The sequence below is a fragment of the Oratosquilla oratoria genome, chromosome 9, assembly GCF_046742065.1.
Source record: "Oratosquilla oratoria isolate Oo_2021 chromosome 9, ASM4674206v1, whole genome shotgun sequence".
Taxonomy (NCBI): Eukaryota; Metazoa; Arthropoda; class Malacostraca; order Stomatopoda; family Squillidae; genus Oratosquilla; species Oratosquilla oratoria.
Window position 1 is genome coordinate 45776386 of NC_134785.1, and position 22807 is coordinate 45799192.

The 22807-nt window shown below is 43.0% G+C and overlaps 1 protein-coding gene across 2 annotated transcripts in view; it reads right to left on the bottom strand.

Moving 5' to 3' along the window:
• LOC143028361 (cyclin-dependent kinase 4-like) overlaps nt 1–22807 on the bottom strand; it is a 495706-nt gene that overhangs the window by 232709 nt on the left and 240190 nt on the right. The gene's annotated exons all lie outside the window — the stretch shown is intronic.

Below are 22807 nucleotides of genomic sequence, written 5' to 3' on the forward strand. Positions count from 1 at the left end.
CAAAATGTGTGTGTGTGAGTGTGTGTGTGTGTGTGCGTGTGTGTGTGTGTGTGTGTGTGTGTGTGTGTGTGTGTGTGTGTGTGTGTGTGTGTGTGTGTGTGTGTGTGTGTGCGCGCGCGCCTCCCTTTACTGTTCCTCCTCCTCTTCCTTGTCCCTCTACTCCTCCTCCTCTTCCTCCTCCTCCTCCTCCTCCAGGATGAAGCGGGGTAGTGTCCTCGTTTTCTCTGAAGAGGAAGGAAAAGAAGAGTGAAAGAAGAGAAGATGGAGAAAGAGAAGAGGAAGAAAAAGGAGAAGTAGAAGATGATGGTGAAAGAGTAGGAGAAAGAAGAAATGGGACAGAAACCAGAAAAAACCGAAGGAAGAAGATGAAAAAGTGGGAGAAAGAAAAAATGAAAGTGAAAAAGTAAAACGAAAGAAAAAAGAAAAATAGAAGAGAAGGAAAAGGAAGAAGTCTGATAAAGGATGATGAAGTAGAAGACGATGAAGAACCCTAAGAGATATTAAAAAGAAAACGGTGATAAATACGAACAAGAAAAAAGAGAAAAAGAAGGAGGAGGGGGGAAGAGGAAGAATTAGACAAAAAAGGAAGTAAATCAACATGAAGCAAAACAAGAGGAAGTAGAGGAAGAAGACGGAGAAAAAGAAGAGGAAGTAGAGGAAGACGAAGACGAGGAAAAACAGGAAAAAATTGAGGTAAAAGCGAAAGAAGTAGAGGTACAAGAGGAAGAAGAAGCCGAGGAAAAAGAATATGAAGCAGAGGAAAAAGAAGACGAGGCTAAAGAAGAGGAAGCAGAGGAAAAAGAAGAGGGCGAGGAAAAAGAGGAGGAACTAAAGGAAGACGACGAGGCTAAAGGAGAGGAAGCAGAGGAAAAAGAAGTGGAAGTAGTGGAAAAAGAAGAGGAAGTAGAGGAAGAGTCTGCAGTGACCCGACGGCACTAAAATCCTTAAAAAGATGACGTCATCGAATAGTGCCCCAACACTGAGTGCGTGGCCACAAGAATGTGCCCCTCAACATACCATCAGCCTCACGACATAGAAAGAGAAAGAGAGAGAGAGAGAGAGAGAGAGAGAGAGAGAGGAACAGAGAGAGGAGAGAGGGGGGAAAGATACAATAACAACAAAACGGAAAAAGAGGAAAAGAGAATGAGTAAGTGAGAGAAGGAGAGAGGTATTTAATTTATCCATGTCTTATATTCTCTGTTATCTATTAGTAAATAACATTCGCGAGGGCTAGTTCAAAATTAAAACAATAAATAGATAAATAAAAATCAAAAGTAAGACTCTCACATCAACCTGAAGAAATCTATGGATAAAAGAGACGCTGAACTGTTTTAGCTATCAATGACGAAAGTCATCACAAACTCAACAAAATGGCGTCAAATACAACTGACCATTCACAGACGACATGACGTAATCACATCGGACAAGGTCAAAGACGACAGAGTCATGCAAAGGGTCGGGGACTGATAAATATTTTAACTACACACACACACACACACACACACACACACACACACACACACACAAAATACACGATCATCTATTTCTGTGTGAGCCAAGGCTTTACAAAGGTAAACGCAGGGAAAGACAAAGAAAGGAAGAGAATGGGATGGAAAAGGGAAGAGGAAAAAGAGGAAGAGAAAGACGAAGAAAATTGATTACACACCGACACACACACACATTTATATCATATATATATATATATATATATATATATATATATATACATTTATATATATGTACATACATATACACATATATATATATACATACATACATACATATATTATGCTAAACACCACAGTGAAAGGAAATTAAAACTATGGATTCAAAGATTTAATTTCCTTTCACTGTGGTGTTTAGGATAATTTGTGTATTCACGTGTGCTTTGTGAAATTTGCACACACACACAAACACACACACACACACACACACATATATATATATATATATATATATATATATATATATATATATATATATATATTATATATATATATATATATATATATTTGAACTGAGGGTTCCTAAAAGCTTGCGACGGCCGGGCCCGATTGTTTGAATTACATCGTTGTTACTAGCGATTTGTTTTACCACAGCTGCAACGGCGAAGTGAATAACCTTAGTTACCGCCCTGCTCTCTGGTCTCTTTGAGTCTCGTAGAAAACAGATTCAGGACTGTAGATTTCAGTCGGCTCAACCCTGGTTTAATATTAGATCATGTCAGGTTTCGAGGTATTTAACGATCTGAGTGGCGTAGTGGTAACGCTTGGGGCTCACTCTCAGGGGGACACGAGTTCAAAGCTCTCGACATCCGGGATTGATTTCTTTACAAACACACACACACACACACACACACACACACACACACACACATATATATATACATATATATACATATATATATATATATATATATATACATATATATACATATATATATATATATATCACTTAAAATGTAGTGGCACATTTGTAAATAATAATCACGAAGAACCCACATTCGGAATAAAGGGAAACTTAGAAAGTAAAACTTCTATATTTCGGCTAATAGCTATAGCCCTCTTCAGGAAGGTATTAGCCAAAATATAGAGGTTTTACTTTCTTCTAAGTTTCCTTTTATTCCGACTGTGGGTTCTTCGTGATTAATATATATATATATATATATATATATATATATATAATGCATACACACATGAACACAAGTCTTGTTCAATAAGTGTACTGCCCGGCGACCAAGTCAAGCGAGTCGAGCAACCTTAGGGCAGCCACTGGCCGACGGTCAGTACGGGCGACCTTTGGTCCCCACCAAACCTAGAATAAAAGCAATCGCGTTTCCCCCCGAGCACTCGGCGAGACCTAAATTAAATTCCACTCGTCACCTCGAGTGGCCGACGCACTGGGGTTCCTCAACCAAGAATCCCTCGAAGTGCCTGTGATTCTTTCTTCGAAGCTTCTGTGAGTCTTTCTTCGAGGTTTCTGTGGGTCTTCTTAGGCTCCTTCATCAAGAGACCGAGATCCCTTCTCCTCTTCCTCTTCCTCTCTCCGGACGCTTACTCGCTCACACCAAGCCCTAGACTCTAAACACAAGCTGCTTCCTATCTCTGATAACACCAGGAACTTCGTTTGAATGAGGCATCGTACTCCACAGTAGAGGAGATTTTTGCTCTCTGTCTATCTCTCTCTCTCTCTCTCTCTCTCTCTCTCACACACACACACACACACACACACACACACACACACACACACACACGGGTACACTAACATGCCGTGTGCGTATGTGCAGCATATATTCATATTCATGGAACCATCTAAACATAGCATTACATGATTGCACATACACACACACACACACACACACACACACACACACACACACGGAGGAGAACGTAAGTATTTAAAGAACGCAATCATGCGAACTCGTGTGTGTGTATATATATGTGCGTGTGTGTATGTGTCTGTGTGTGACCCACCATGATTTTTGATCATGTGTTGGTCTTATGATCGACAACTACTACCTCCCCGAATGAGAGCTATAGTTACTGATGTGACTTTACACACACGCACACATACCCCAATTTGTTTGTGTGTGTATGTGTGTGTGTGTGACAGAGAGAGAGAGAGAGAGAGAGAGAGAGAGAGAGAGAGAGAGAGGTGAGAGAGAGAGAGCGAGAGGAAGAGAGAAACAGAGAGAGCGTGTGTGTGTAATACGACTCCATTCAATTGCCATGCAATGTGTGTGTGTGTGTGTGTGTGTGTGTGTGTGTGTGAGAGAGAGAGAGAGAGAGAGAGAGAGAGAGAGAGAGAGAGAGAGAGAGAGAGAGAGAGAGAGAGAGAGAGAGAGAAAGAGAGAAAATAAAGAACACAAGATTGGAGGATTCTTTAAGAGGCCAAAAGCCCCAAGCTAAGCAGTTCCATGTCCCCCACCATCTGTCACCCCATCCATAGTCATGCAACGCTGCCCCCCCCCAAAAAAAAAAAAAAAAAAAAAAAATATATATATATATATATATATATATATATAAAAGTGAAACACAAAAATGCTGATGATACTTCCTCAGTGAACTCCTTGTTCGGTTTATGGTGAGGATAGGGTTGTCCCTATGTGTACTCCGAATGATCTGTTAGTTAAGAATTGCGGAATGAAGGCGGGCATAACTCCAAGAAATCCAAGGGAATTTTCTTTTATAATACAAATTTCGGTCCGTGATTTATCTGTAGTTAGGGGTAGTGTATTTGCTAGTGGTCCACATCGAGGAAGATCAACTGCCTATATACGCATATGTTCACTTTGGTCTTTGGATCACGTGCTGGACCCGTGATCGACAGCAGTTTCCCTCTCGGAAGAGAGCTCAAAGGGCGTATGACCGATCTATGGGTAATGCTGTGGCCTTACACGCACACACACACTCAACTGCCCGCCCACGAGTTGGAGTAACGACTCGAAGCGCAGATACTGAAATTATTTCAGCCCTGTGCAGGATTTGAACCCGGACCACCGTAGTGACAGTCGGGGACTCTACCAACCGCGCCACCGAGTCGTATGAATGTATGTATATATATATATATATATATATATATATATAACTACAATAATTGTGTTTATATTCTCTCAATGATTATGATCATTATTATACTCATGTACACCCATTGACCAAGAATAATGAAATATCTAAAAGTATTGAGCTTGACTGAGCGAGAGGAGAGGGCAGGCATCAGCCGGAGAGAGGCTGGACACGATCCGCCTCTGACGACGAGCCGAAGAATCTAGGAGGCCGAAGATCTCCTCAAGACCAAAAGGCGGGCGCTCAACGGACCCTCGGCTCGGTGGGACCAGTTTCCTTCGGACGCCAGCATGGAGCACAGAGAACCAACAAACATCAGGAAGAGGAGACACACAGAAGAGGAGGGGCACAGGAAGAGAGGCCGGTTACACCTCGAGTTCAAGAGCCGGGACACATATCTCGTCGAATTCAGCAAAGTGGTCAAGAAGTTTTACAGGACCTTTGACCTCAGAGACCAAAGGAGAGATCTCAGCTTTTACGTCCTTCACACAGTTATGGTCCGAAGGTTCAGAAAACATACAGAAAATCTTAAACAAGAACGAAAATGATAGTAAAAAAGGACCCACTGTACAGTATATATATATATTCTCGGAACAACGTCTTTGAAAATTTTGGTTTCGACGACTACCCAGCCTCTCTCCTGTAGCTCGATCTAACAACTTCGACGAGAGTGTCCAACGGGTTTTTAAGAATCTCTTACAAATTATCTCTAACTTTACTTTGGAAGTCATCAATGACAATTCTCTCTTTTTGATATTTTACTACAACATTCGTTTTCAGCTCTAAAGCTTTGCTTCACTATTAAGAATTTAATATTTCAAAATGTTCAGCAGAATAGTCAAGAGCGCTAATGTTTCAAGGCCTCAAAGCACGTTTTTTTATCAATAAGATAATTTCTAATAGTCTTGATAGCTTCATTTCATACAGTAATTGTATATTTGATAAATTCTCCTAATACTGACTCATATACAATAGAGCACTTAATTATGCTGTTTCGTATGGTGCATACGGTATATGCCAAAGTTCTTTGTTACTGATGGAATTTGCAAAGATGTGTTTTATGTACACACACACACACACACACACATGCACAGAGATGTTCCTCTAATTTCAGCAAACTCGTTTGACATTAAGCAGAACAAAATCCTTGAATATATCAAATTTGGGATAGTAAGAACTAATGGGTAATAGTGACAACGTCGTCAATAAAGTTACACATTTCCCTTGACCAGGTTTCTCCGAGCTAAAGAGAATCGTGTGTAATTAGCCAGGATAAAGTTTCTAAATGGTATCAAATTTGATGCACAGGAAGTGAATGGGTTCTCTAGATATGACTCAAATTCTAACATAGTTTGCCTTTCTATAATCATATATAGCAAAGTCCCCTGAAATGGAAAGTGAAAATAAAGGGAAAATATTTTGTTAGAATGGAGCCACGGCTTAATTTGAAAATACATATACTTTTAGAAATAATTCTATCGAATTATCGGGAAAAAGATCGGCAGAGACCTACTGGAGTTCAACAGATTCCGTCAGTCTCCGAAGATTCCAACAGACCCCAAAGGACTCCCACAGATTCTGACTGATTCAGACATAATCAAACAGGTTCAGGCTTTGACAAACTGCGACTGAAACGGACTCCGACAGACTGAGTCGGATCCCAAAAGATCTTGGGAAATTTTGACAGACTGGCAAACTCCAGAAGTCTGACGGACTCCAAAGGGCCCCATACACGCTCAGGCGGCCCTGAAGATAGTTTCTGGGGGAATGCAACTTATCCGTATATAAATTATTGGGAATTATTCATTTCATTGTATACCATACGCATCTTCCAACAAAATACATTTGTATACAACCGAGGTACTCCTCAGGTAACGTGCGCCTTGCATACAGTGATGCCAGTTTGAAAAAAGAAAAGAAAAAATGGCTGCTGTAGCCATTTTATCGATAAGCAAATTACTCATAACCCGCTTTCTATACAGTTTTCTTAGCTCAGTGTAGAAAATTAGGCCAGTATAAAATTATTATATGATTTATTTAATTTGTTGGACATTTTCAGTGAAAAAGTACTATTATTCTTTATATGTACGTACTTCATATACGTATCAATTCTATTCAAATAATATATCTTAAGTTGTTGATAAGATGATAGGCTTTAATTCCACAAACTTCTCCCATCGGAAGGCTAGGATACTACTCAATAAAAACAGTATACTTTTATAAGCAGTGGTTCCCTAACAATTAAAACTATTTCTTTTTCAACAAAATTGTGTAAATGCAACAACCATGAAAGACATATTTGCTTAGTTTTCATGTATCACTGAGCTAAAGAAGTTGTATAGAAAGCGAATAAAATGTGTGTGTGTGTGTGTGTGTATATATTATATATATATATATATATATATATATATATATATATATATATATATATTATATATATATATATATTATATATGTAAGGTTAACCACGGGGAAAAAACTGTTAAAGCAGAGCGCTTTCGTGTATTCACATCTTCAGTGGTATTATTTGCACTGAAGATGTGAATAAACGAAAGCGCTCTGCTTTAATAGTTTTTCTCCGTGGCCATCTTGCATTTTCAAGAACACACGCTTCCAGTGTCTTTCCTGCATATATATATATATATATATATATATATATATATATATATATATATTATATATATATATATATAAATCACAATGCACTTTAATTCTAAACCATCTACATCGGGGCGGGAGATCCGTGGAGGCAACATGCAGAGTCGGCCAGTCTCAGCGCTCGTTACATTATAGTACAGTCCGTTCCATTCGTCAACCACTCTGCTGGTGAACCAGTTCTTGCCTATTACCTTCTAAGTCTATTCCAGAATGGTGAGCGAATGGATTAGACTTAGTGACCATGATACAGTGAGCGATGAAACTATTGGCTGTTTGAAGAGAAAGTTAGATCATTTTATGGATGGGGGTGATAGGCGGTCATGGACAGGGGACTGATTAGTTTAGGCCTTATGGTCCCTTGCAGTCTCCTTCACTCTCATGTTCTTTTTTTCTGATATTCCTCCTGACACAGAGTGAATCAAGTGATCAGTACCATTGCAAACAGTTGCTTACGACGCCGCAACCAGTTGCATGAAACCAGTTGCTTACGACTCCTCAACCAGTTCCATTGCGACTGGTACACTAGTCTCTTTAGAACCCCTCCCATCGAAGCAACTGTAACTGCGGTTCCATCGATATGAGGGGTTCTAAGGAAACCAATGTGTCAGTCGCAATGCAACTGGTTGCGGCGTCGTGAGCAACTGGTTCCATGCAACTGGTTGTGTTGGTGTGTAGTGTATCAGAAAGGATTACTTGGACTGTGACTTGACTTTGCAAAATACACAAATAATTCGTCTCAGAAGACGACATTGAATCATGACGAAGTGCACCCACCTGGACAAGAGTTAAGAAAAAATATATATAAAAATATACGTTGGTTGTCGGTCATTTCATTTCTAAAACGGGGAAGAAAGAGACTGCAGGAGACCATAAGTCCTACACTAAACAGTTCCATGCCCAGTACCACTACCACCCTTATCCATAAAGGTATTTAACCTTCTCTGAAAACAACCAATTGTTTCAACACTCACTACATGGTTACTAAGTCTATTCCATTCGTTAACCACTCTATCGGTAAACCAGTTCTTGGCTGGTTTCCATCTTAAAATTACATTTATCCAGTTCAAATCCATTACTAGAAGTCTTACCATCACCCGAGTCTTTGCTGGTGTCTACGTCACTTGAACATCCAACAACGACAACCACTATTACATCCGCCCCCTCCCTCTCACCTCCCGCTCCGCCTTCCCCTCCGAATCCACCCCCCCCCCGACTACTCATCCCCGCTCCCGTTGTACCACGTGGTCCTTATGACACGCTGTCTCCCTTCCTATCCCTCCACCTCTCTTCTTCTCTCTTCCACTCCTTTCCTCTCTCTCCCCCCTACTTCCTCTCCTTTTCTCCTATCTCCCCTCCTTTCTCTCTTTTCTCCTCTCTCTAGCTTTCCTCTCTTTCTCCCCTACTTTCCTTTCATTTCTCCTCTCTCCCTTACTCTACTTTCCTCTCCTTTTACCCTCTCTCCCCTCCTTCCTCTCTTTTCTCTCTTTCTCCCCTCCTTCCTCTCATTTCTCCTCTCTCCCTTCCTTACTCTACTTTTATCTCTCTCCCCTCCTTCCTATATTTTCTCTCTGTTCTCCTCTCTTCCCAACTTATTTTCTCTTCCCCTCTCTCCCCATTCCTTATTATCTTTTCTTATATCTCCCCATCCTTTTCTCTATTTTCTCCTCTCCCCTCCTTCCTCTCCTTTCCTCCCTCTTCTCCTTCTTTTCTCTCTTTTCTCCTCTCTCTCATTCCTTTCTCTCCTTTTCTCAATTAATCCTCTTCCCTCCTTACTCTTCCTTTCCTCTCTTTTCTCCCCTCTCTCCCTCCCCTCCTTCCTTTCCTTTGTACTCTTTTCTACCCTCTCCCCTCCTTTCTCTCCTTTTCTCCAATCTCCCCCCTTATTCTTTTTGTTTTTCTAATCACCAAATATCAAATCACCTTTGCGTCATATACTGAGAAGCTGAATGGCGAACTATGAGAAGTTAAACCTAATATACGAATATTAGACACATTGTTGAGATGTGGATTTTGGGAAGTCTAGAATGCGAAGTAACCTCGCATCTTTTCGAGCTCAACATTTGACGGGAGATTATTCTCCACTCAAAGAAGTAAGTTCTTCACATTTAACTTCTACAAATTTCTGACGTCATTAAAACCTTTCTTGGTCGCCTGGGACTTCACCTCTCAGGCAAGACTGACTCTGTCCCCAATGACAAAACAGACTAAGACCACCTTTTACGATTTTTCTCGTTCAGTTTCAAGAGAGAGAGAGAGAGAGAGAGAGAGAGAGAGAGAGAGAGAGAGAGAGAGAGAGAGGGAGGGAGGGGGAAAGGAGACATAGAAAGAGACAGAGAAAGAGAAAGTGAGGGCTAGAGAGAGAAAAAGTGAGAGCGAGAGAGAGAGGGAAGGATACACAGACAAACTATGTTATGTCATTGTCATCAATTCTTATGTGAGGATTGATGTGTGTGTGCGCGTGTGTGTGCGCGTGTGTGTGTGCGTGTGTGTGTGTGTGTGTGTTTGCATGTATGATTCACTATTGTCTTGGATCACGTGTTGGACTCGTGATCAACAGTCATTTCCATCCCGAGAGCTCAGAGCTCGTATATGACCGATCTGTGTGTGTGTATGTGTATGATTCACCATTGTGATTCACTACTATCTTGGATCACGTGTTGGACTCGTGATCGACAACTATTTCCCTCTCGAAAGAGAGCTCAGAGCTCATATATGACCGATATGTGTGTGTGTGTGATTCACCATAGTCTTGGATCACGTGTTGAACCCGTGATCGACAGCTATTACCACCCCCCGTGGGAGCTCAGAGCTCATATATGACTGATCTATGGGTAATACTGAAACCTTACATAGGCATACACACCCAATTCTCCCCCGCCCCAACGAAAGTTGGAGTGCCGGCTCGCAGCGCTACGATACTGAAATTATTTCAGCCCTGGGCGGGATTCGAACTTGGACCGCTGGAATAGCAGCTACAAACGCTACCACTGCGCTATTGAGCCGCGCGCGCGTGTGTGTGTTGAGAAGAGTAATGTAAGTAGTCTATTAGGAAAATCTCGTCCAGGCATTCTGCCGTGGGACAAAGGTGACGGCTCCGGCCGCAGCTACTCAGCGACTCCTGGTGTAGCTTCATCACCTCCTTGCCCGTTCTCATTAGGAACTGGTCAGTGCATCACCCGTTTTTCTAACGTTTAACGTCTTCGAGAAAACACAGTTTTGGTGTTGGCTGGTACCTTGGCCTCGGTTGTTAGCTTTCGCTACTTTTCGGTATGCAAGGGATTAGCATGCTGGGTTCCCACGGGCTTCATCTGCACCGACTGTTTGAATAAAAACGACTTCGGTTACAATATTTCATTTTTCAAAGTATCAAGTATCAAATTATCTTTCTGTCATATAAGAAAGCTGATTGATGAACTAAGAGATTGTAAACATATACGAATGTTAGACATAATGTTGAAGTTCTCAAGAGAAGTTTCCATTCCTGTAAGCGAAGTTATATTCTAGATATTCAAATGGAGTTTGGAGGTAGGATATGGGAGAAAAAATAGCCCAGTGTGATAACCCTTTTATGAAGGAGATAATGATCAGGAGATTTTCAAGAGAGAGAAGTATCTAGGTGATGGATGACCCACGCACACAGTGAAAGGTTAACGAAACGAGCCAAGTGCCACGAGTTAATCACATTCCTTCATCGCCCTCAGGCACCGCCGGGAGGGAGGAAGGGAGGGAGGAAGGGAGGGAGGAAGGGAGGGAGGGAGGGAGGGAGAGAGAAAGAGAGAGCGAGAGAGGGGTAAGAGAGGGAGAGGGGGTTAGAAAGGGATGTGAGAGGGAGAGAGGGGAGAGAGGGAGGGAGCGAGGGAGAGAGAGGAAGGAGAGAGAGAGGGGTGAGAGAGGGAGAGGGGTGAGAGAGGGAGAGAGGTGAGAGAGGGAGAGAGGGAGGAAGGGAGGGGAGAGAGAGACGGAGGGGGAGAGAGAGAGAGAGAGAGAGAGAGAGAGAGAGAGAGAGAGAGAGAGAGAGAGAGAGAGAGAGAGAGAGAGAGAGAGAGAGAGGGGGGGGAACAGAGGGAGGGGGTGAGGGAAAAAGGGAGAAGTGGACGGAGAAAAAGAGGGAAAGAAAAAGAAAGATATAATTTCTCGTTGTTATTTTTTTTTTTTTCCTGTCATCCAAAATCTTCTTGGAGAGAGAGACGGAGGGAGAAGAGACAGAGAGGGAGAGAGAGGAGACAGACAGACAGACAGAAAGAGAGAGAGAGAGAGAGAGAGAGGGGGGGGATGAAGGAGGGAGGGAGAAAGGGAGAAGGGGACGGAGAAAAAGAGGGAGAGAGAAAGAGATAACTTCCCGTTTTTTATTATCTAAAAAAATCCTTTTGGAAAAGAAAATAATCCCCCCCAAAAAAGGTGAAAGTAAGGGGTGGCGGCCACGTGGGGGGGATGAACATGGAGATTAATTAGGACAGAGGAGACGGGCATGGGGTCCCAATTAATTAAAGAGGACCCATTCCGTCCGTCCATCAGCAAAATGAAATCGTCTACCATTCATCAGAATAAAACATCCAAAGAGCACTTCACCGTAATGACTGGAGTGAATAAACTAGCCGGACAGCAGACACTGACACACACACACACACACACACACTGTATATATATATATATATATATATATTATACATATATATATATACATATAGATACATATATATAGATATATATACATATATACATATATATAGATATATATAAATATATACATATATATACATATATATATATACATATATATACACACACACACATATATATATATACATATATACATACATATACATATATATACATTATATACACATATATACATATATATATATATACATATATATACACATATATACATATATATATATTATATATGTATTATATACATATATATATACATATATATATATATATACATATATACATACATATATATATACATAAAATATATATATATATATACATATATATATATATATATATACATATATATATATATATATATATACATATATATATACATATATATATATACAATATATATATATATATACATATATATATATATATATATATATATATATATATTGGGGAAGCAAGGGAGCGGATTGTCTTGTATTCACGTATTATTAAAAACGACAGCATTATTGCAGTTATTAAATTTCTTCCTTAAATTTTCAAATGTTTTCATCAAAATCCCCCTAATGCAATAAATTGAAATAGAACATTATAATTTTTAATTCCATGTGCACACACACACGTTGCGAGTCGTTACTCTAACTCTCGTGGGCGGGGACTTAGGTGTGTGTGCAAGGTCACACATTACCCACAGATCGGTCATATATGAGCTCTCTTTCGGGAAGGAAATAGCTGTCGATCACGAGACCAACACGTGATCCAAGACCATGGTGAACCATGATGAATCACACACACACACACGACTCGTGGCGCAGTGGTAGAATTCCTAGCTGCCACTACGGCGGTCCGGGTTCGAATCCCGCCCAGGACTGAAATAGTTTCAATATCACTGCGCTGCGGGTCGTTACTCCAATTCTCGTGGGCGGATAGTTCGGTGTGTGTGTGTGCGTGGAAGGTCACAACATTACCCATAGATCGGTCATATACGAGTTTTGAGTTCTCTTTCGGGAGGGAAATAGCTGTTGACCACGAGACCAACACGTGTACGTGTGTGTGTGTGTGTGTGTGTGTGTGTGTGTGTGTGTGTGTGTGTGTGTGTGTGTGTGTGTGTGTGTGTGTAGTCCAATGCTGATCAAAGGCCTCTCTCTCTCTCTCTCTCTCTCTCTCTCCCTCCCAACTTTTGTGTGTATCATACGCACGCCAGCGCCAATCTCTGCCACGTCATTCATGCAAATTTCTCAAAAACCAAGACGTCACAACTACTTTATTACAGTGTCGCATTACATAGACAAGGAACCATCAACCAACAGAGGATCTCCTTTTTTCGACACGAAAATACAGGCTTAATCACTTCCTGTGAAATGACACATCGCTGTTACCTTTGCTGGAGCTAGTATAGGCGTTGATGATGCCATCTGTATACAAAAGCGGGTGAAGCTAATCATAGCGTTGGGATATATTTTTAATGCTAAGAGCAATTACAATGAGATATTGTTATCGCCTCAGTTTGCGGCAAGACCTGCCAGAGGGCGGGCCAGTACAGGAAGCGTATATACCACGTGGTTTGCCCTCTCTTCCCAGCTCGCCACGACACCATCTTCCTCTCAACCCAGCGCGATGCGGCCCTTGTCTCCCAACTCAATTCGGTGCGGGTCCTCGTTCCATCCCAGCTCGATACAGTGGATCCTTCTTCGAACCCAGCTCGATACAATGGTTTCTCGTTTCAGCCCAGCCCAATACGGGATCTCGTTCCACCCCAGCACGATATGGTTTGTCCTTTATTACTCATTCCAGCTAGATAGGGTTGGTTATCAACTCAACTTGATGGAGTTGGCTCTATGTCTCGTTCTAACTACGAGTACATGGGAGTCACCCTCCACTCTTCCCAGCTCGGTGTGTCGGCAGCCCCCATACCCCAGCTCGATAGGGCATACCTTGGGCGTTACCGCTGCTATACATTTTCATTCCATTCTATAAACAATAATAATTATATTTTCATTTTGTATTTTGTTCATTTTGTTCAAATCCACGACCGTCGGAGGTCTCGATCTAGCTCGACCTTGTTCAAACCCACGTCGCATCTACAGGCTCTGTTCACACTAGTTGTTTAAACCACGCGGAAACCGCGGCGGTACCGCATAGTCAGGGAAAATCTTCGCGGTTGTGTGTGAATGCCTCCACTGACTTACACTGTAATAGAATCGCCGCTGTTACCTTCCCTGCACAATTCCATTTCCGCTTCTTTACCGCCTCCAGTATTCTCTCTCACTCAACTTGATCTCTTCCTGATCTCTCTATCCACATTAGTGCTTAGAGAAAAATCAGATCAACTGCAGAATTTCCCCCACCTACACTGACCAAATGTTAAATTTCCACCCCAACTATACTCAATTGCAGAATCCCTCAACCACATACACACACACACACACATACACACACTGATCAACTGTAGACTACCCTAACACAGATTATGTTAGGTTAGGTCTTCTCTTTTTCTGCACGAGGGGACAGAGAGGGGGTCGCCGATGAAGTAAAGCGGCCTTGATGTGGATGTACTGTGTCTTGCTGCACTGCTTCTGACCCCCCAGGGCAGTGGACGGGATACAGGGATGACCCGTCATCCACGAGGAGCTAAGATGAGAGGGAGGAAAGGGTGGTGGAGGGGAGTACGTACGTCCCTTTGACTTGGCTACCTCCCCTATAAGGGGGAAAAAAGGTCTTGGTATATAGATACATAGGTTAGGTTAGATTAAGCTATGTTATGTATCACAAACCAATATCAACTGAAGAATGTCCACCACAGCAACAATCAATTGTTCAATCTCCACTCCAAGCACGTGGTGTGTGTGTGTGTGTGTGTGTGTGTGTGTGTGTGTGTGTGTGTGTGTGTGTGTGTGTGAGAGAGAGAGAGAGAGAAACTCTACAACTGATCCTAAAACGCTACATTAGCGTGTCTCTGCCAGAAGATGACTACTTTTCTCCTTTGTCTATCTTAGTCTTTGTTGGTCTTCTTCATCCACCACTGCAGGGTTCACCTCATCCACCATCCCTATCTTCCCTTCCGTTTATTCCAAAGCCTTTGATGGATGAAATATCACCACTATCAACACAGTGACGTCATGCAATGACATCACCACCGTAATTACTGGAGTTATCACACTGGGATATTTTTCCTCCGATATCAAATGACATTCTATGTAGTTTTGTTGAAAAAGAAAGAAAGAAAAAACAATATACCGGTAGTTTGCCACAGTGACTTTAATGCGGAAAAAGTTCTGGAGGTGGGCGGTACGGCCGATGAATCGGAGGTTGGAGGGAAAATACCCACGTTATTACCCCTTTACGGCAGTCCGTCGGTGATCGACGACGACAGTACTCTGGTGAAGTGTGACGTGTGTGAATGAAGCTGGTTGGTGATGCTGGGGTCTTTGGCGCTGATGCCAGCAGAGGCGACTGTGAATACCAATTCCACCACCACCATCACTACCACCACCACCATCACCACCACCACCACCAGCCAACTTGCAACAAGCTTTCAGCTTGTGTTCAATATGACGGTGGTTCGACACGAGGAGGCCCAATCTTGGTGAGAGGAAGCTTCCTTCCGTAACGAGGGCCTTTCGCCCTTGAGGATCGGGTTTCTGTGTCGTGTAACGGGATCCACCGTCACGTAACATCGCTCACTGAGCTTGTCGAGTCCCAAGGAGCTGAGTTATTACTCAATGTCGAGCCAGGGTCGAGGAGGAGCGACAGGACGGCGTGTTACCCTTGCCACTCTCCCTCCTCCTCCTCCTCCTCCTCCGTCTATGTCAGTGACCTTGTCAAAGTTAGCGACATCTTCATTCAAAGACCTGCGAGATGCAGTCAATGCAGCTCTCCCTTTGCTTCCGATGGAATACCACGAAAAAAATAGATAAATAAATAAACAATCAAATAAATAAAAGGGAAAGTTCTATCCGGAATTGAAGGGGTAAATCGAGATAACTTAACCTATTCGCTATTCAAAATATCCCCCTCCCACTCTCTATCTCTTTCGGCCCCCCTCTCTCTCCATCCCTTCGTTCCTTGCCACAACACATACATACAAATACTCATTATGCCTCGTCACAGACCCTCCCCACATCTCTCTCTCTCTCCTTCGTTCCTTGTCACACACAAAGCCACACAGACACACAAATAGTACACCCATCACGTCATGTCCCAGAGGAGAAATGACATGTCAGGTCGACCGCTGGACAATGTCACGCGACACCCGAGGTTAGTCCTCGAAGATCAAGTGCAATCTTAGAGTCGGGAGAGAGAGAGAGAGAGAGAGAGAGAGAGAGAGAGAGAGAGAGAGAGAGAGAGAGAGAGAGAGAGAGAGAGAGAGAGAGAGAGAGAGAGAGAGAGAGAGAGAGAGAACCGATTCGCACATTATTATAATTTTTTTTTTTTTTCAAGGTTTGCGGAGCTGTTGCCAAAAGTTGGTCTTGCGTTTAAAGTGCCTCAAGGGACGCTCGTCGAACATGCTTACCCTGTGCCACTATAAAAAAAAAATCTTGAATCTTTAAACGTTTAAAGACAAACTTTATTTTCCAACACAGTAGACATGTCTAGATAGTGAGCAAATTGTTCGATGAATGGATCAATGAAGTCAATCAAATTTTCAAGAAAAAAATTATAAAAGACAATAATGATGTTTTCAGATGGAGATTCCACGCTCTAAGAACCGACGATGACAACGCTACTATTGTTGTTTTTTTTCGATTCACTAATTATCGTTTAAGAGAATCAACGGGGAGAAAGGGAGAGAGAGAGAGAGAGAGAGAGAGAGAGAGAGAGAGAGAGAGAGAGAGAGAGAGAGAGAGAGAGAGAGAGAGAGAGAGAGAGAGAGAGAGAGAGAGAGAGAGAGAGAGTAATCCGAAGTAACAAGTAACTGATTCGGTTTAACGTCGCGACCTCACCCCCCCCCCTCCCTATCAGGATGAAGGAACGGTACCCCTTACAGAGGGCTTTGTAGCGTGGGATTGAATGAATCATTCCCTTAGTTCAACTCGCCGGTGGCAGGGTGCGAACCATCACCTCGACCTCCGTCACATGTAGCGACGCCCTAATTGGCTTGGCCAGCGAGCATCCATGAAGTGAACGCTGAAACCATCGGTTGTTTTATGAAACGGTTGGACACCTTAATGTATGGGGATGACAAAGTTGTAATGAACATGAAACTGCTTAGTGTAGGCCTTATGGTCTCTTACAGTCTCGTTCATTCTTATGATCTTGTTCTATTTTGTATGATAAAAAGAAGGACTGATGAAACTAAAATTTGGTTGGACGATATAAGAGAGGGGATTTAACTCAAATTGATTGATTGATTGATCGAGCTGTACAAGATGGCGACCTGCTTAACCCTTTTACCTCTCTTTCACACCAGACGATTTCACTTGACTTAGAGTTATCCTACTGGGTTATTTTTCCTCCAACCGGGTGAGGCGAACTCTACACACGATATTCCGAGTTTTGCTTAAAGGGCTATTTTTCCTCCGACTGTTGGAGCAGACTTGCAGCCCGCAGCCTTTGGAAAAGAATCTGATATGCTTTCCTCCAGCATATCAAATGGCTATGTAAATTGTTGAGAAAACAAAATAACTTACTATAGTGATTTTCCGGGGGGGGGGGGGTTCTGGAGTTGGGCTGTACCGCCGATTAATCGGAGACTGGAGGAAAAATAGCCCAGTGTGATAACCCCTTAGGGTAAATTTTGCTCGGTGCCTTCCACCACAGCCAACGGCGGGTGACGCGCACCATATCTGGGTGACACGTTGGAAGGTTCAGTTAAAATGACCAACAGCTTCGTACTTTGCAGCTCGGGGCAAAAAAGCCCCATCATCCAAAAACAAAGAATGAGTGCCCTAGACAATCGTTTTACGATCATCATTGAGCCATGAACGATCATCGTTGAGCGATAATCGCACCGTGGTAAACGTACCTTTACTACTGAATAGAATAGTTACGGCTCGGACAGAACCAAGACTTGTGGATCATGTCACCATGTTAAAAGGTTGAACAAACACTTTTTGTAATTCGTACATTTCGTTTGAGTTAACGCCAAACAATTTCAATGAGATGAAGTGGGGTGGGCGATCTTCAGCTGACTGTAACCGTCTAAGAAGAATGTTCTATTAAGAATTTATCAAATTTAGAAATTTCCAAAATCAGGAACAAATAGATCCAAAATCAGCAAGAAAAAAGAAGAAAAATCCAGGCGACGACTAGACACCCTTTCTCATCTTCAGCCGCATTTTCGAATACTGGAGCCTACCTCGATAAGCTTAAGCGCAAACAAAGACGCAGGCGACACAGGTGACGCAGCACAGACTGCAGACTTCCTGTTGCTGAATCGAACTACAGTTTGAACTTATCTCTCACCTGAAACGCTTCTAGATGTGCTACCTCAGGCGAGAGAGAAGTTCAAACTATACTTCGATTCAGCAACAGATAATCAGCCTTTGCTCTGAGCTGCGTCACCTGTGTCGCCTGCGTCTCAGTGTGCGCTCAGGCTTAGATTCCCAATAAAGAAGACAATTTGCATACATAGTTCGAGACTCCATTTCTGTCACGAGTTCCACGACTGAATAAAATCGTGTGATGCTAATCACAATAAAACATCAAGTACATCACCATAGGGTGTTAGCCGGCCGAGCGGGTTAGAGCGTCGCTACTTGCGGCGGAGGTCGAGGTGAAGGCAGTTCGAACCCTGCCGCCAGTGAGTTGGACCAAGGGCATGGTTCATTAAGTTCCACGCTACAAAGTCTTCTGTAAGGGGCACCATCCTAGCCTCCTGATAATGGGGACAGTTGTCGACGTTAAACCGAATCAACGTCACCATGCTGAGGAGGTTTCCACTCCCCACTCTCACCCCGGCCACCACGAGGAGCCCTACGGAAACAAAAACGACGTGAAGCTACCTGCTCTTCGTGACGTGACACCTGTTGCGTCACACACAATAACAGGGCGTCACGTAGCAGGACTTCCTTTTCCTTCATCCATCACAATCTATCTTTTTAAGTCCTCACACATGTGACGTCATTTCGCAATCTTTCCCCTCGGAGAGCTGCGCCCGCTGCGTCAATCATACTTGCGTGTAAGTATGCTTCTCCTTTTTTTCAATGGCGGATCCTCTATCACCCACCTCATCCCCACCCCAGTCCCGTCCCAGCCACGTTTTGGACAATGTCACCAACTCTATACTCTTGCGAGGAAGTCATTCACCCTTTTTTGCAAAATCCCCAGAAAAATTCCCCGTGCTAGTATACTATGGGGTCAGGCACCGGGGATAGAGAGCCTCCGCCTCTAATTTGAGAAAGCCAACAATCCACGACTGATACTTATGAAATCATACGTAATTACGCATTACTTTTAATTACACGACATTACACCGCTTTTCAATATAATTCATATAATTTGATTTCTCACAAGTCTTCTGCTCTCTCGTTCTCTTCTTGACAGACAGTCCGGGTTCGGTTCCCAAAGGCTGCGGGTGACGTTAATTCTTCACTTTGTCTTCTTCAAGTAGCCTTTCCTTCCCCCCCCCCCTCTAGCTCTCCCTCCGGTCTCTCTCTGCCCCCTCCTGCCACAGAATCAGATCCATCTCTCACATCTATCCTGATGTCTTTATCAATTTCGTAACGAAAGATTCCAGTCTTCTTCATCTTACTCTTCTTTTATTCTTCCTTTTCTTTCCTTCTTCTTTCCCTTTTCTTTTCTTCTTCTTCTTCTTCTTCTTCCTTCCAAAACGTTACAGTTACCCACTCCTCTTCTTTCACCATTCCTGTTCACCATTCACGACTATTAAATTACAATTATTACCAAGAGCAATGAATTATCACTAATGACGCCACTTTTATCACCACAAATCTTATTTACCAACACAATTACTATTACCATTATCACTACATCTAACATTCACTCCCCCGTCCGTCTCTTCCTCTCTCTCTCTCCTATTTCTTCCCACGCTCGCTGACTCGACTCTACCAACCTACACAACCCCCCCCCAAAAAAAAAAAAAAAATCTATTTATCACCCCATCTCGTTTCCTTTACGTCATCACCCGCGGGGTGACAGAATCTCTCCCATCGACCTCTTTGTGTCACCCCGATTTCCCGGTCCCGCCCACCAATGGCCCGTGACGACGGCCTTCATATTAAACTCACATTCCTTCTATTCATTCTTTAAGAAAAGTTACTTTCCAGAGTACCAGGTCACCCGCCGAAACCGAACACCATCCATCTTCAGGTTCTTCTTCGTTACCACATATTTCGTTTTCTTTTGTTTTTTGGTTTTCCTTTCTTTTTCTACTCTCTCTGGTGCCGGCCATCAAGGTCTCGACTGTTTCTCACGGTGACATCATGTCACCGTCGTTTCTTGTTCCACAGGCGAATCGACGCCATGTATTTTTTTCAATATTTACTACAATGAAGCAGAGGTATTTGGAGTTATTCCTGATTATTTCGACGGATTTACGTCATCAATGTCATTCTCACGGCGTCTCGACGCCATTGGGAAGAATTTTAATTCTTATGTTGACACTACTTTGTGTAAAGCTTTATTTATTACTGTACGGGGACAACAAAGAGATACCATCTGCTGCTCAAACTCGTCGATGCCGATTTATATATATATATATATATATATATACATATATATATATATATATATATATATATATATATATACATATGAACATTTTTAGAAGCTCTGCCAAGGATTCGAACCTGACCCGTGCGTCCATAATCACGAAATCAAGACGCTAGCAATCGAGCTTCTAAAAATATTCAATCTGTCTTTAACACACACACACACACACTAGACCCGTGACTTCTTTTTCCACCTTCATCATATATATATATACATACATATAAACACACACTCACACTATATATATATATATATATATATATATATATATATATATATATATATATATATATACATACATATTGTTCTTCGAGGCAATTTGACATCATAATGTCATATCACCCCGTCAATACGGTGACGCACCTTATGGATTTTCTCTGGCTAATGACGCTCGCTGGTCGAGTGGGTTAGATCGTCGCTACTTGCGACGGAGGTGGAGATGACGGTAGTTCGAACCTACCTCCAGCGAGTTGAACCAAGGGCATGGTTCATTCAATGCCACGCTACAAATTCCTCTACATGGGACACCGTCCTTACCTCCTGATTGAGGAAGTTCGCGATGTTAAACCGAATCAATCAATCAACTTAGTTACGTGTCCCAGTTCAACTGCGTCACGAAGGTGATACCTAGACATTATGGAACAGGTGCTCATTATATAGGGAATACATTTTTTTGTCTCTTTCATCTATTATAACAATCAATTTCACTACGAACGAACTATTCTTATTCTTCGGCCAAATTCCCTTCTCCCCCTCTTGAATGGGTCTTTGCAACCCGAAAAAAAAACACCATAAAAGAAAAAAGTTTCAAAGATTATTTTTAGCAGACACACCTCTCCGGCTTCTCACCATCACACGGAGACCCACGACCGAGTCACGCTCACCCCGTAAGGCGTTATCACACTGGGCTATTTTTCCTCCAACCTTCAATTCATCGGCTGTACCGCCCACCTCCAGCACTTTTTCCACTGTAAAACCACGATGGCAAACTATTTTGTTTTCTCAACATTTTACAAAGAATGCCATTTGATATGCCGGAGGATACTATTTTCCTCCAGCATATTAGATTACTTTTCGAAAGTTGTGGGCTGCAGATCTGCTCCAACTCTTGGAGAAAAAATAGCCCAGTGTGATAACACCTCCTCCTCCTCCTCCTCCTCCTCCTCCACAAAAACGTGACGTCTCGCTGTTCAGCGGAAGAGTCCATGAGATCGGAAGGAGGGGAGGGGGGGAGGGTAGTAGTGGTAGTAGTAGTGATGTTGGTGGTAATGATAGTAGTAGTAGTGAGGAAAACCGAAGACGGGTGCTCACCTGATGATTTGTCACCCCACCTGAGGGGATGTCGGTTGAGATGTCGAGAGTGAGACATCAAGGGTGAGGTGTCAAGAGTAAGGCATCGAGGGTAAGGTGTCGAGGGTGAGACATCAAGGGTGAGGTGTCGAGGGTGAGACATCGAGGGTAGGGAGTCGAGGGTAAGGTGTCAAGGATGAGACATAGAGGGTGAGGTGTCGCGGTTAAGAAGTCGAGGGTAAGTCACTGAGGGTGAGGTGTCGTATGGGAGGCCCGAAGGGTCGTCGAGCTGCAAGTGGCAAACAGGAGGCTTCTGTGGTCGCGGCAAGGGACGGAAGGGAAGCGGAAAGCGGTAAGTGGCGGGAAGCGGAAGCAGGACGGACACATAACTGGACGGACAGAGGAAGGAAGGAGGGAGGGAAGGAGGGAGGGAGGGAGGGAAAGAAGGAAAGAGGGAGGGATGAAGGGAAGGAAGGAGAGAAAGAAGGAGGGAGAGAAGGAGAGAGGGAGGGAGGGAGAGAAGAAGGGAGAGAAGGAGAAAGGCTGGGAAGGAGTGATGAAGGGAGAGAAGGGAGAGAAGAAAGGAGAGGAGAAAGGCTGGGAGGGAGAGAAGAAGGGAGAGAAGGGAGAGAAGAAAGGAGAGGAGAAAGGCTGGGAGGGAGAGAAGAAGGGAGAGAAGAAAGGAGAGAAGGAAGAAAGAAAGGGAGGGGGAGAAAAAGAGAGAGGGATGGAGAGAGTGAAGGTGAGAATGAGAATGAGATGGAGGGATGGAGAGAGGGAGGGAGAGATGGGAAGGGAGGGAAGGAGGGAGGGAGGGAAGGAGGGAGGGAAATATTTATCTATTCATTTTGGGTGATGCCTGGCGATTTAATTCAGTTGTTTCAACCCACCCTCCCAATGGTTTTGGACCACAAGATGGGCTCGCAAACTCTTCCATAGACTATTATTGG